Here is a 13,319-nt window from a genome sequence, read left to right as displayed (position 1 = left end):
GCAGTGTGTGGCTCACTGTGCCTGAGGACAGCTTGAACACAAACCCAGCCTGGCAGCCTCTGGAGGCAGTTGTTTTGTTTTACTGTGGTGTAGCAATCTACTATGGGCCTGAGTTTTGTTATTCTAAGGACAATCAGTAATCATCACCATGTTACTGTCTGGTCATTTAAGGGAAAGTTCACTTAGTGAGTTCCCAGACAAATCCCACTCCTGGCCTACAAGTAACATTTTCATTCAGCAGGCATCAAAACACAAAAGCTTCAGTTATATCACAACCAAACTTCAGTATGAAGCATTCCTTAAGTCCATGTGTCTTATATTTCCATTTAATCTCTACACTGGAGCTCACCCCAAATGCTCCAAGATCTCATCTGTGTCAAGAGGTCTCATCTTTTCTGAGTCAGAATTATTATTTCTGTTTGAATTAGGGCATATGCAGAGAACTTGGCCCATTGAATTAAAATTCCAGGGATGCAGCACAGCAGAATTTACTAATTAGTTTGAGGTCTAGCTGCAGTACTATGTTTCTGGATAGGCAATATTTTGGAGAAAAGAGATTATTGTTCCTTGGAAAGTTTCTGGAAGAAATATGTCTGATTGAAAGAAAGAACCTCATTGAAAATACTTCAGCAGAAGTCTTCCAGAGAAAACACTGACCAGGACTCTGGGTGGCTTGCTTCCCAAGAGAACTGTTTGGCAGGCCAGCAACACAGCACTTCTTGTTTACTGAGAGGCTTTGTCTTCTTTGGAACAGAATGCACAGATTTACAAAGATTTACAAATTTATGAAACAGCACATTATGCAACATCATCAACAAAAAAATCTGTTTACCTTTATTTCCAGCAGATATGCTCCAGACACTCGGCAGAACCTGCACACTGCTTCCATGCCTGGCTGTGTGCTTTGGAGGCTCATCCCAGAAGGTCTTATAAACTCAGTGTAGCTTTCTTTCCCCACCACTGATCCAAGAGAAACAAAACCTATTCAGTGTGAAAACCTCCACACCAGGCTGAAATCCCACATGCTTCCATATGCATTTATCTGCATATGAACCATCTGGTATCCAATCAGACTTTCCTTGTCTCAGGCATTAGGTTTGCTTATCTGCATTTCACCTGGGGGTTCAGACTGTGAAAGGCAATTTGTAGAGCTGAAAGCACCCAACTGTTTCCCATCATCTGACTTTACACAATGGAGCTGTCACCTGGAGAGTGCCTGTTCATGGCACACCACACCACCCTCCTTGTGTGCTCTCACACTGACACAGCCTCCCCTGGGTGGGGCTGGGCTCTAACTGGCCCACCCAGCCAAAAAAGTGTGCACAAAATATGCAAGAGGAAGTGTTGTGTGCAAAAGCCTGGATCCCAAGTCAGGCTCTGTAGAGTGAAAAGATGTCCTGCTTTGTTCATAGGCACTCAGCTATGCCCACTGGGATCCCCTTCTGCAACCAGCCCCAGTCCTGCTGAAGGTGAGCCATGCACCACCCTGAGCCTCTTGTGGCAGCTGCAGATCTTCCTTCCCCTGAGGGAAGTAAACAGCTCTGGACTTCCTAATCTCCGAGAATAGGGAACCATGGCAGCTGGAGCTTCCATTTCTGGCTGACAATGACAAGGCCACCTGCCTAGGGCACTGATGGAAACCCTTATCCCACCCATCATTCCTCATAGTCTGGGAAATGAAAGTTAATTATCTGACTTCATGTTCTCTACAGACTCAGTCACCATTTAGACTGAGGCAGACTTCTTTCACAATGCTGAGACTTTGTTAAACACACACAGCTCCTGAAGCCAAGTCTTCAGGAACATATTAAATGTCATGATACCTTAATCTGGCCTTGATATCGTGAAAGTGTCACCATAACAAGTCTTGGGCATGGTCAGTCTTTGCCAACAAGATGTTAAGGGACAAGCATTAGCAAGGGACACTCTGGGAGCCAGGGGCAGCCAGAGGTAATGCACTGTGGCTGCTTTCCAACACTTACCTTCTTGAGGAGCAGTGGTGTTATGGTAAATTGATATTGGTGTGGGTAAATGTAATAAAATATTTGTGTAGCAGGGCATGATTTCTCAACTTTATTTCCTGCAAACTTAATGGGAAAGGCTTTATAAATAATTCTGGCTTTGTCAATTTAAAATATGGATTAAAATTTACTATATATGTTTTCAAATTTTAATGTGCTGCTTCTTTTTCACCCCTTACCAAACAATTCCATTTTTGTTTTGCAGTTGCTATTCTTATTTCTGTAATAATGATGGCTAATGCAAAAGCATTGGTACTGGATGCAAAAGAAAGACGATTATATTGTCAGTATTGTATTATTCCATTCTTGTGAGCAGGAAAAGATAGTCAGTGGTTTTCTTTGCATCCAGTGCACATAGTTAGCAGTACTTTTATTATTTGATATCCCTATTTCTAGAATTCTGTGGGACAAAGTTCTATCATTTAGAGCAGTGCGTATTCAAACAAATGTCAGCAAACTGAGAAGTATATGAAATGTTTGCATTAGCTAAAGAAAACCATGTCAGGCACATACATTTTGAGCAGATTCAAACTCAAAGTGAGACTCCACAGCTATCATTCTTATACCCCTGCTGACATTGTACAGTACACACCAGGACATAATTTAGAAGCTCACTCTGCTAAGACTATTCATGTACATAACTCAGATTAGGGGCTAAGTTCCCTTACAGTTAATATGCATATGAATATGTATTTGCAGGTTTGGGGCATTAGCTGACAGTTAGCTGACAATTCAGCTGTAGTAAAATGCAGCTAATCAGACAGGGAAAAATAAGAAATTTCCTGTACAATGAGCTGTTTCTCTGTCTCACTGACCTTATTTTCAGCTGATTTTTTTCAGACTGAGTGATTGATGAGAATGAGGCTAAAGCCTGCCTAACCAATGAAAGAATAAACACCATAGAGGAATATTAAATCTGCATTTTCTACCAGAAACTAAGCATTTCCCTAAATGGCTTTAAAAAAAATCTCAGTGCTGAATGTTTTACATTTTCCTTTATGTTTCACCATCAGCCAACACACTGTTTCTATTTGATTGCATAATAATATTTATGTACAGTTTCACTGAGCTGTGCAAACACCAGCAAATGGATTTTGCATCCTTTGTTGCTTTTTAAGTTTTATAAGCCTCTTTCTAGTACCTACCCATTTCCTTTTTTAAAGATCACAAAGAGAAATATACCACATCATAAATTACTATACAATTATGGAAACCTCACTACAAGCTTAGATTAAAAGTATATGACCATTTACACAAAACAGGGGTGTTATTTCTTGAGACTGTTCATATGGCCCCAGTGACCCTGATATAGTGCTGCATACAATATTAGTTTCCTTTGTTTTTGGGGAAAAAAAAATAGTCTAGCTGTGAAACTCCTCGAAACAATGCATTACAGTGTATCTGCAATTTACAGAGCAAGGCAAAAAATCTGATGACCAGAGACAGTGCTCAGCTCCTGGCTGACCTTCTCCCATGGGGGAGCAGCCCTTGGTGTACCCTGACAGACCAAGTGTTCAGTGCCCTCTACACCTGATCACAGGCAATAACAGTCAAGTCACTAATATCCCAAAATTTGAAATGTCACCATTTTATGTCTGGTTTCATTGATCCAGAGGAAAAAAACACCACCAAGCAGTAGCCTAACATAAAACAGAGAAGCCACCAGTGATTTCTTAAGGTGCTCCTGAATGTCCTCAAAATACATATTTTTAGAGAAGTGGCTCTCAGGAGCTGTGAAGGGCCCTTGGCAGCACCTGGTGCCATCCTCATCCCCAGAAGTCACCACTGCTTTGACTCAAGTGGCCTGAAAAGGCATCTTCCTAAATAGGACCATGCCAATTCCCCAGAGGATGCTGGGTGATGCTGCAATCCCTTACTCTCCATATTTTCCTGTATGTGCATATTCCAATAGAATAGAATAGAATAGAATAGAATAGAATAGAATAGAATAGAATAGAATAGAATAGAATGCCTATTGCAGACCTATTTCAGACCACACTCTTGGTAAAAAAATGTTTCCTAAATCCATCTCTGGATCTCCTCTGATGCAGCTTTGGACACCATTCCCAGACCATGGATCCCAGAGAGAAATGTTCAGTCCCCTCCTCTCTACATTCCCTCCTCAGAAAGCTGAAGAGAGCAAAGAGGTCCTCCCTCAGCTTCCTGTTCTAGAAACTAGACAATCACAAAGTCCTTATCCAGCCCTCATAGGAGCTGCCTCACTTCTTGGTAGAGTTTGAAAAGGGAGCAGCTTTCTGCATCTGTATTCCTCAGACTCCTGCCACCTCCATGTGACAGGGTGGGTGTGAGGACCACAGATGAAGGCCTGGGTATCCAGCTGAGAATCTTCTTCTCTAAAATTTGACTCTGGTTTAAAATTCTGAGATTGTTAAAGGATAACTTCTAAGTGCAGCTCAGCCTTTAAGAGTCACTTATATGAGTCTTACTTGACTTGTGAGCACTTCCATGACATGTTGTTGTAAGAATTGCAGTAATGGCATGTTTCATCCACAGTGCCTGGAGTGCTCACAAGTTTTTCAGGGAATTGCTAGGATGTTCCCATCATCTCAGAGACTAAATGAGATACAATCAGAATAGAATCATAACATGGTTTGGGTTGTAAAGTCATTTCATTCCAACTCCCCTTGCCACGGACAGGGACACCTTTCACTAGACCAGGTTGCTCAGAGCCCCATCCAACCTGTCCTTGAGCACTTCCAGGGATGGAGCATCCACAGCTGCTCTGGGCAACTTGCTCCAGTTCTTCACAACTCTCACAGCAAAGTATTCCACCCCCTCTGACCTAAAACTTGCCCCTTTTCAGTTTTCAGTGGAGGCACTTAGCTTCCCAGTCCCCACCCTGCTGTCCATCCACTGCAGAGTGTGGGAAGAGAGTTGCTGTTGAAGATTGAGGGGGAAAATGTCATTGAGCATCTCAACTTTCTCCTCATTTATTTCCACTTTTCCAGCATTGCTTATCAGGGCAATGACACCTTCTTTGACTTTCATTATAGAGGTCAGTAATTCGAATTAATGCAAACATTGTTGCTTGTCTGAAAAAAAATTAGTGGCAAAGTAGAATTCTTTTGATGCCATGAAACATGAAAAGGATAAAGATCTCATGTTATTAAAATATCATAATTAATACCAGCTGAAACACACTTTTAGTTCTGAGACATCTCTGCAACTGTCAAATGAGCTCAAAAATTTTGTAAAACTTTTTGTCATTTTGCAGAATAAAGTAAAAGATCTGAAAACAGTGATCCTTGTGCTGCAATTCCACTGCCTGGAAACTAAATAAAGAAATCAATAGGCATGCAGAGTGTTCTTCCATTAGTCCATGCTTGGTTTCCAGAAGGATGTACTGAAGTGTGGCTTAACAGTAAAACAGAATCTGACTGGTACTTTCCAATATCCTTTCAGATCAGTTAGTTTTTATTTATAGTCTTTTCCCCAGTACAGAGGATAGATACTCTTCCTTTCAGCCAGATGGTTTCCTCCTTCTTGTCTTTTTACTCATCAAGTCCTACATGATAACCTTGTTGTTATGTCATTGCTGAGAAGTAGTTTAAACAAAAGAAATTAAATAGTCTAGTTGTAAAAATAAAACATATCTCTTTGTATCAATCAATTCGAGCTCCACAGACCAAAATGTATAGAATCCTATCAGAAATAAGTACTTGCTTTATTCAGTAGTGGTAGCAGCAGAAGGATATACAGCGCGTATCCAAAGGCTCTTTGAAAACTACCTTGAAAATTATAACTTTATTAGGTAAAAGTTAAATATATTAGTTTAATTCAATGTCTTTTCTTTGCTAAGATCTTTTTCATTACATTCACATACACACAGGGTGGTGTTTCCCAGCTGTCAGTCCAGCCTTTGTTGAAGATATATGACTGGAGCTGAAGGCAGAATTTAGCTCCCAGGTCTGAATCCAGCAGAAAATTTATATTCATAATTCTGTCCAAGAAAGTACATGGCCCTGTTGGTTTTCTGGGCTGCCCATAAGCTTGAAAGTAAGGATGTGCTTAAGTGCTTCACTGGAGCAGGGCAGTGTCTTGCAGCCACGCTGAAACACTCAGTCCATTTTGCTTTTTTGGGAGGTTATTACTGCTTGAAAGAGGTATTTCTCTGAAATAGAAGGGAACAAATGTCCCAGAGCACTCATTCATTTCCCTCTCAGTCTCTTCTCTCCTTTCTGCAATTCCTTTCTTGTTCCCTGGCTCATAACATCAGCCTTCTCCATTCCTCACAAAATATCATAGCTAAATAGTCTTGCTTAAATGGCTACCTCTTTCTGCTTTATGTGCCTCAGATTTAAATGGTGAACCTCTTCCTTGCCCAAGGCTTTATTTTATCTTCTGATCCCATTTTAATCACCAGTGTCACCAGCTATGCTGAACATCATCATCTCCCACAGCCAGAACAGCTGTGGGCTGTTCCTATTGTATACCTGGCATGCTTTGCCCTTTCTACCAGTTCTGCCTTCCCTCATTTAAAGCTTGCCAGAAATGCATCCCCACCACGTAATGACAATACAGCTACCATCAGCAGAGCTTTTCTGGCTGGGGGCAAAAGCGGCTGGTGAGTGAGACCCAGGACCAGGGCAGCTGCAGAGAGGACTTTGCAGAGTGATATTAGCTACCAGAACTTCTTGGACTGAAGTGCAACCACCAGAGCCTGTGGTGAAACACTTTGAGCCATAAAGGAAGATCAGTATGCAGGAATCTGTGGCTGAATGTTGCAATCAGTGCTGCATTGCAAGGAAGGGCTAAAATTCCTTCCTTCCACGCTTTAGTTAACAGAGGAAGAGCTGAGGGGTGGAGTTGCCTCTTATAATGAGGCCTCTGAGGTTTTTGATAAAGCTATTTAGAAAAAAGAAATCGCTTTGTCTCATTGTCTGGTACAATCCCATTCTTCCTGCAGTGCTAGTCCTACAGACCTAGTGATGGTGATCAAGCTGATAACTGAACCTTTGCAGCAGCCTCTAAACAAGCTGATGTCCTAAAAATCTGCCTCTTTGTGATTCTTTGTGGGTTTTGAGTTTTTTTCTTTCAGGGCATTGGCAAAGCCCTAGAAGACACAGACAGATCTGAGGTTGGTCTCATGTGCTCTGTTCCAGCAGATGTGGCTGTGCTGGTGGTGAAGAGGACGTGGGATCAGGCGAGTGCTGTCCGTGAAGGCAGCCTGGTTCTGCGAGCAAACACGCACTCCTCAACATGACTAAGAGCAGGCTTCAAGGAAAAATGGGAAAAAAGCAGGGAAGTATGAGTCATCCATGGAATGTCAGTTTGTATGTGCCTTTATGCAGAATATAATTATTTTTATACACGTTTAATTAATTTTTCTTTATGTCTCCTCTGGGACAACATTTGTCGTCATTCTCCTTGCTGAGTATATCAACACACTGTTGCACTGACAGTGACTGCTTTGGCAGTGGGAAGGTCTTGAAGAAAGCTGCAGTGAATGTGACTGCCCCCCAAAGCAGCCCAAGCTGGAGACAGCAGCCTGAAGGCATTCTGTGATGAAAATAACATTATTTTAACAATAACAATAAAATTTTTATTGTTATAATAATATTTTCTGTGATGAAAATAACGTGTTCTGTTGCACAGCTCTGTCCTACACCTGTGCATGAGGCCAAAGCTCATGGACAGGGCAAAGCCAGAGATGTTTTAGCTTTGGGACCAGCTGTGCTGGCCCTGGCCCTCTCCTGGCTGCAGAGAGGCAGAAACCCAGCAGGGCAGCTGGGGAAGGGCAGCCTCATCTGGGACAGAAGTGAGATGCTGATGAAGCTTCCATGCTCAGGTAGCAAGGAGTACTTGGGAAAAAGATGTTTAGAGCCAGCCTCTACCAGGTGCAAGCACGGGGAAGCAGTCTCAGAGGAGAGCTGGGAGCTTGATGTGGCAGCTGGAGGTCTGTGGAGGCAGCAGAGGCAGGGGCAATGGCAATTTCCCTTCTCTTCCCTGTTCCTTCATCTCCACAGGGATAAACCTGAGGCAGAGGTTTAGGCTAGGAAGAAAGAAGAGTGTTTTGTCCAAAAAGAAAAAGTAGATTTACCTTTGCCATCAGGAGAAATTATTTATCTTAGGGCATTGGACTTTTGTTGATTTTATGTTTTTGGTGGTTTTGGTGGTTTTTTTTTTAATCCCATTACCCATGAGAAAAGGGCTCTGACTTTTCTGGAGGAGTAAGTTGTTAAAACTGTTCTCTGAGGATTTGATTTGCTCATGCAAGGTGAAAGCAGGCCATGGCTCACCTGTGTCATAGAGCCTGGTCTCTGACTTTTCCTGCAGTAAATGTCAGTGTTACTTTTACCTCTTAATACACTTATTGCTGGTATTATATGTGAGCTTAACTCATGAAAGTATTTGGCTTTTCCTTATTTATATAACCGTGTGCCACTGTAGTCCTCTGTGACAGCTGCCCTCTGGGCATGTGGTGGGTAGCAAATGGGAGGAAGTCTGCTCTGCCCAGGCTGGGCTACCACTGAAGCAAAGGCATGAAGGTGTCTCTGGCCAGGGCTGTGAACCTTCTTATCTCACCTAGATAATATAGCTCAATCCAGTGCTGTAAAACCCATGTAACAACTGACAAAACTGGACAAATTAAGGAGCACAAAAAGGCACAAAAAGGTTTTGAGAATGCCCCTGCCCTCAGGAGTAAAACTGAAATAACCCTGTTCAGCACAGTAGAGTCTCTCAAGGAATGATGCTAGTTTAAGCAGAATGTAAATCCTGCCTACCACTTGTTTCTGGCATTTTCCCAGCACGTCTTCTGAGCACAGGATGCTCACTGCTGGCCATCTCCCCTTGTCCTCTCTCTCTGCCATCTCATTGGTATTATTTCAAGGTTTGGATTCTATTTTCAACCCTGTTTTGCTGGCTAGTTTAGCCTTTCATTTATAAGAGATGTGAAATTCTGTCATCCTCTTGAGTGTTTTTAATTTTGGTGTGTGTTTAGCCTATGTGCCTTGAAACATAAAGCTTTACTTATATATTTTCTTCTTTTGTGCCTTTAAAGGCACAATAAAAAATTGATGCTTTTATTTCCATTCTTTATGGCTACCTCATAACATGGGTTTGACTCTTTCTATGCAAAATCCTTGCCAACGGTTTGTTTTTTCTAGCCTTTTGAAAGCCATAAATAACAATTCTGCATTCCTGCATATTTTCTAAGACAGAAAATGCATTGGGAAATGTATTCTTTCTGTCCTGTATTAGGGTAGGAGAGGCAAGGAGCAATTCTGTCATTTACTTCAGTATCCCTATACTTACAGCCAGGGGTGTGAGCTGTGGGTGCTGCAACAGTGCTAACAGTGATGTTCATACTCTTCATAGTAACTTCAGCTGGTCTATCTCTACTCATGTGTGAGAAGAATGGTATACTTTCATCTCATCTCTTTGTATTTACAGAGCATCACAGGTAATATCTTCACCTTCCCTGGAATAAACCAATAAGCCTTTGGCAACCCAAGTGTTGCATGAAAAGATTCCTACTCTTACTCTACATGACAGTTAATCAGGACTTTCATAACTGCAGGGCCTGGACAAGAAAAATTGAAAATGGAAAAATGAAGATAAATTTCTTTTGTCTATATTCACAAGATAAATCATCCATTTAGTAGCAGGAAAACTTCCTGACTTGTCATTTATAGGTGTTACTTATGCATCTGCACTTTTCAGCAGGTACTTCTTATCTTTTTAGAAAAAAAGGAAACATTTCCTGTGTGTAACAGTGTGGTTCAGAGTTTCCACTTCAGAAAAAATTTTTACAATGCAGCGTGCACTGTGGAGAATTCAGTAGAGATTGGACACTCTTATAGGGCTGAGTTTGAGTTATAGCTGAAACACCATAAACAAGGAAAAGGTAAAACTTTGCAATTTCCCACAAAGATGACTAAAAGCTAGAAGCCTTGATCTAAAAACTCATTAATATTTTCAGTTGAAACCTTTGAAGAGCATTTTGCATTTGACTCCATCTTCTGTAAAGTTGACAGAATGGGCAGAAAGTATTCCACAGTTGCCAGATCATACCTGACAGTGGAGGAAACCCACACTGTACAGTGAGTGCATGTTTGAGGAAAGGTCTGATTGGTCCTTAAGACTTAGCCTGATTTAGCAGTGGTTCTTCCAATGCAGATGAACACATTAGTGGTGTCCTGGAGGGGAATGTTGAGCACTGGTGACACATAAGGTGTTTGAAAATCTTGGATGGTCCTTTGAGACATGCTGCAGGTTCCTGGGATATTGCTCCCTACTGCAGTGACACTGGTGGCTCCTCCTGAACAGGAAAATATTTGTCAAATTGTAGGCTTAGTGTGTCCAAACAAAAGTCTCCCATTCTTCGTGACTTTTGCCTTCATTGCTGGTCAGGATGTCTCCTCTGTGGGTATATGGGGAGAGACAGAGGCTGTTGAATGACAGGCACAGATTCTGTAGTCCAAAAGCCCTACCCAGGGTAATTCTCTGTGTGGTACCTCCAGAGTTTTCAAAACTGAACATTACTATTCTGGTGATCCTTTCCCTCTGTTTTGGTTTGGAGTCTGTGGATCTTTTCTGTGAGATATGAAGCACTGGTGTCCTTAGGCTTATGTTCCCCTCCCAGTTGTGGAAGAGCCCAGCATTCAAGCAGGATCTGTCCCTGCAGAGCTGTTTGTGGAGTAAGTTGCCAGCTAGCTGTAGTGTGTGTTCCCCCATGGCTTGAAATATTGTCAGAGGGAGAATCTGTGGAGGCTTGCTTGTCATCTGATTGTATTATTTTTCAACCACATAAGCAATAAATATTTAAAGTCTGGTTGCAGGCAATGTAACAACTCTGTAAATACACGCTTCTGAATACAGAAGTAAGAAGCTGATCTTTTCTTTTAAAAGGAAACAAATACATCTCTGTTTGGCATAAAATGTCCTCCTCCCCATTCTGTAAGGAAGAATATGTTGAGGCAATTTTTCTGCAATGAATGAAGGTGAAAACTAAAGGCAGAAAAGTACTGCTACATATTTATTGCTACCTCCTGGTGATCCTCTGTTCTTTTCCATTTGTCAGATCGAAGTATTAGATCAAAGCCCAGAAGAGAAAGGCAAAGAGTGAGAGAGAGAACTGAGAAAAATGAACAGCTTCACTCTTTCTCCTGCTGCATTCTCTCTCCCTGCCTGTCCCCACCCTGTGTTTTCTCCTGACAGAGAAGCTGTGAACAGTAATAGAGATAGGAAGCAGTATGGGAGTTCCTGTGACATTTTCTGTCTTCTCTACAGCACCAAAAGAAGTTCCAGTTTTTCACTTAATTTGGTTTTACAGGAGTACTTGCAGTTATTTTTCGTAAACTGAAATTGAATATTGGATGAGCCTGAAGATGCTGAGCCCAAACCAGCACTTGTGGAAAAGGGCAGCTATGGCCAGAGGTGAGAAACAGGCGTGCATGTGACTCAAAAGTGAGTACAGGATCCCTGGCCTTGGACATTGACCACAGACTTTGTGTACTGTGGAAATAAATCCAGACCTGTTGTGATGTTCTTTGTTTTGATTAAATTAGATTTTTTTTTCCTTTAGAATATTTTGGAGGGGAAAAGAGTACCCTGCCATTGACTGAAGGGAGATCTAGGGTCTCAGCTGGTTTAAGCTGAGCAGCAGAGTTATGGTATTGGGGAAGTAGCTGATTCTGGACATTGTCCTCTTTAGCTTTCCTGTTGTTTCTTTTTTCAAAAGTTTCCTGTATTTTTAGAGATGATTTTATGAAGTGCTTTTGCAATTGAGAAGTAACTTGGTGATTTGACTCAAGTGGTTTGTTTCTCCTCTGTGAGGCATAGTTAGTAAAGTTTTTTGAATGTATAAATGATTAGCTAGATGTGATGATGTGTGAAGAATCTTACACCCCTGCTGTTTCTGAAATCCATTTAATGAACAAATTCCTTAGTGGTCATCTCAGAACAAACCATTATCAAACAACTCTTACCTACTAAGAGAAATTTCTTTTTCAAAAAGCCTAGCTTAGGCATAGTAGAATATTTATTACATAGCTGGCAGTATTCTTCTGCCTGAGGGATGGACTGCAATTACAGCATGGTAAATATTTCATTAGAACAAAGCAAAACTGCATGGGAAGTAGCCTGCCCTTTATTTAAAACATTTATTAAAATACAACGTTAGAATCTACATGGGAATAATTCTTTCTACCTAATCTACCAACTAAGCTACAATTTTAGGCGAGACATTTTGTTATTACAAAACCTTGCATATTAGAGCAATCTATCTTCTCCTCTGAGAAAGATGGACATCTTAACACAGATTAAATTTAGTCTACACTGATGTTCCTTATATGATTCTGGCTTCTTCAAGGGAGGAAGAAAGAGCAGGTGCAGAGATTTCAGTGCCCTTACAAGATCCTTTCTCTTCAAAATGACAGTGTAAATGTAGTGTAAGTACAAGACATAAACACAAATGAATGTTGAGTTCTGTGCACAAGAGGGGGAAGTAGTCACTCAATAGTGCATAATGATGCATGTGCAGTTTTGGAGAATAGTGTTCTACTTCAAATACTTCCTGAGTTCCACTTGTTTTAAAATTGTCCGCTTCTCTGGACAGTGAAAAAAGAGACAAAGGCAATTTTTGAGGGCTCATCTAACTGCAACAATTTTCTTAGTGAACAGAAAAGTCATATAAGACCACATATGAGGAATGAGGTCTTACTGAACAGTAATCTGACTATAACTCCTTTTCACTGGAGATCATCTTCCTGCTAAACCACCAGAATAGATAAGGTTGTCCTGGGAAATCTAATGTGTTATTATATTCCATATCTACCTGTGCCCAAAAATATTACTGTCTCTGTAAGACCCAGCAGCTGGACACAGAACCACAGAGGTCAGCATGCCAGGTCGTTTGGAGGCTGGGGTCTCTCAGGCAGAATTTTCTTCCCTTTCCCTTTCCCTTTCCCTTTCCCTTTCCCTTTCCCTTTCCCTTTCCCTTTCCCTTTCCCTTTCCCTTTCCCTTTCCCTTTCCCTTTCCCTTTCCCTTTCCCTTTCCCTTTCCCTTTCTTTCTTGAGGGGAAGCTGGTACAGAGCAAGGCAGAAGTTGCCTTCTGTTCTCTCTGAGCTCCTTGGCTGCTTACAATATGCTGCATTTTGCAGTGCTGAAGTGTTTCAAGGAAAATTTGACAGTGCCTGTCCAGAGCCACGGTGCGCAGCCAGAGCCATCAGGGTTGGGAGGCGCTGGTTTCGGTGCCTGGGGACACCACTTATGGCAACACACCAACGGATGGCTCAGGAACTCCAGTGTTGCACCAACCAGGTCCAGCCAGA

This window comes from Catharus ustulatus, chromosome 6 (assembly GCF_009819885.2).
Source record: "Catharus ustulatus isolate bCatUst1 chromosome 6, bCatUst1.pri.v2, whole genome shotgun sequence".
NCBI classification, from domain to species: Eukaryota; Metazoa; Chordata; class Aves; order Passeriformes; family Turdidae; genus Catharus; species Catharus ustulatus.
This window is presented reverse-complemented; position numbering follows the sequence as displayed.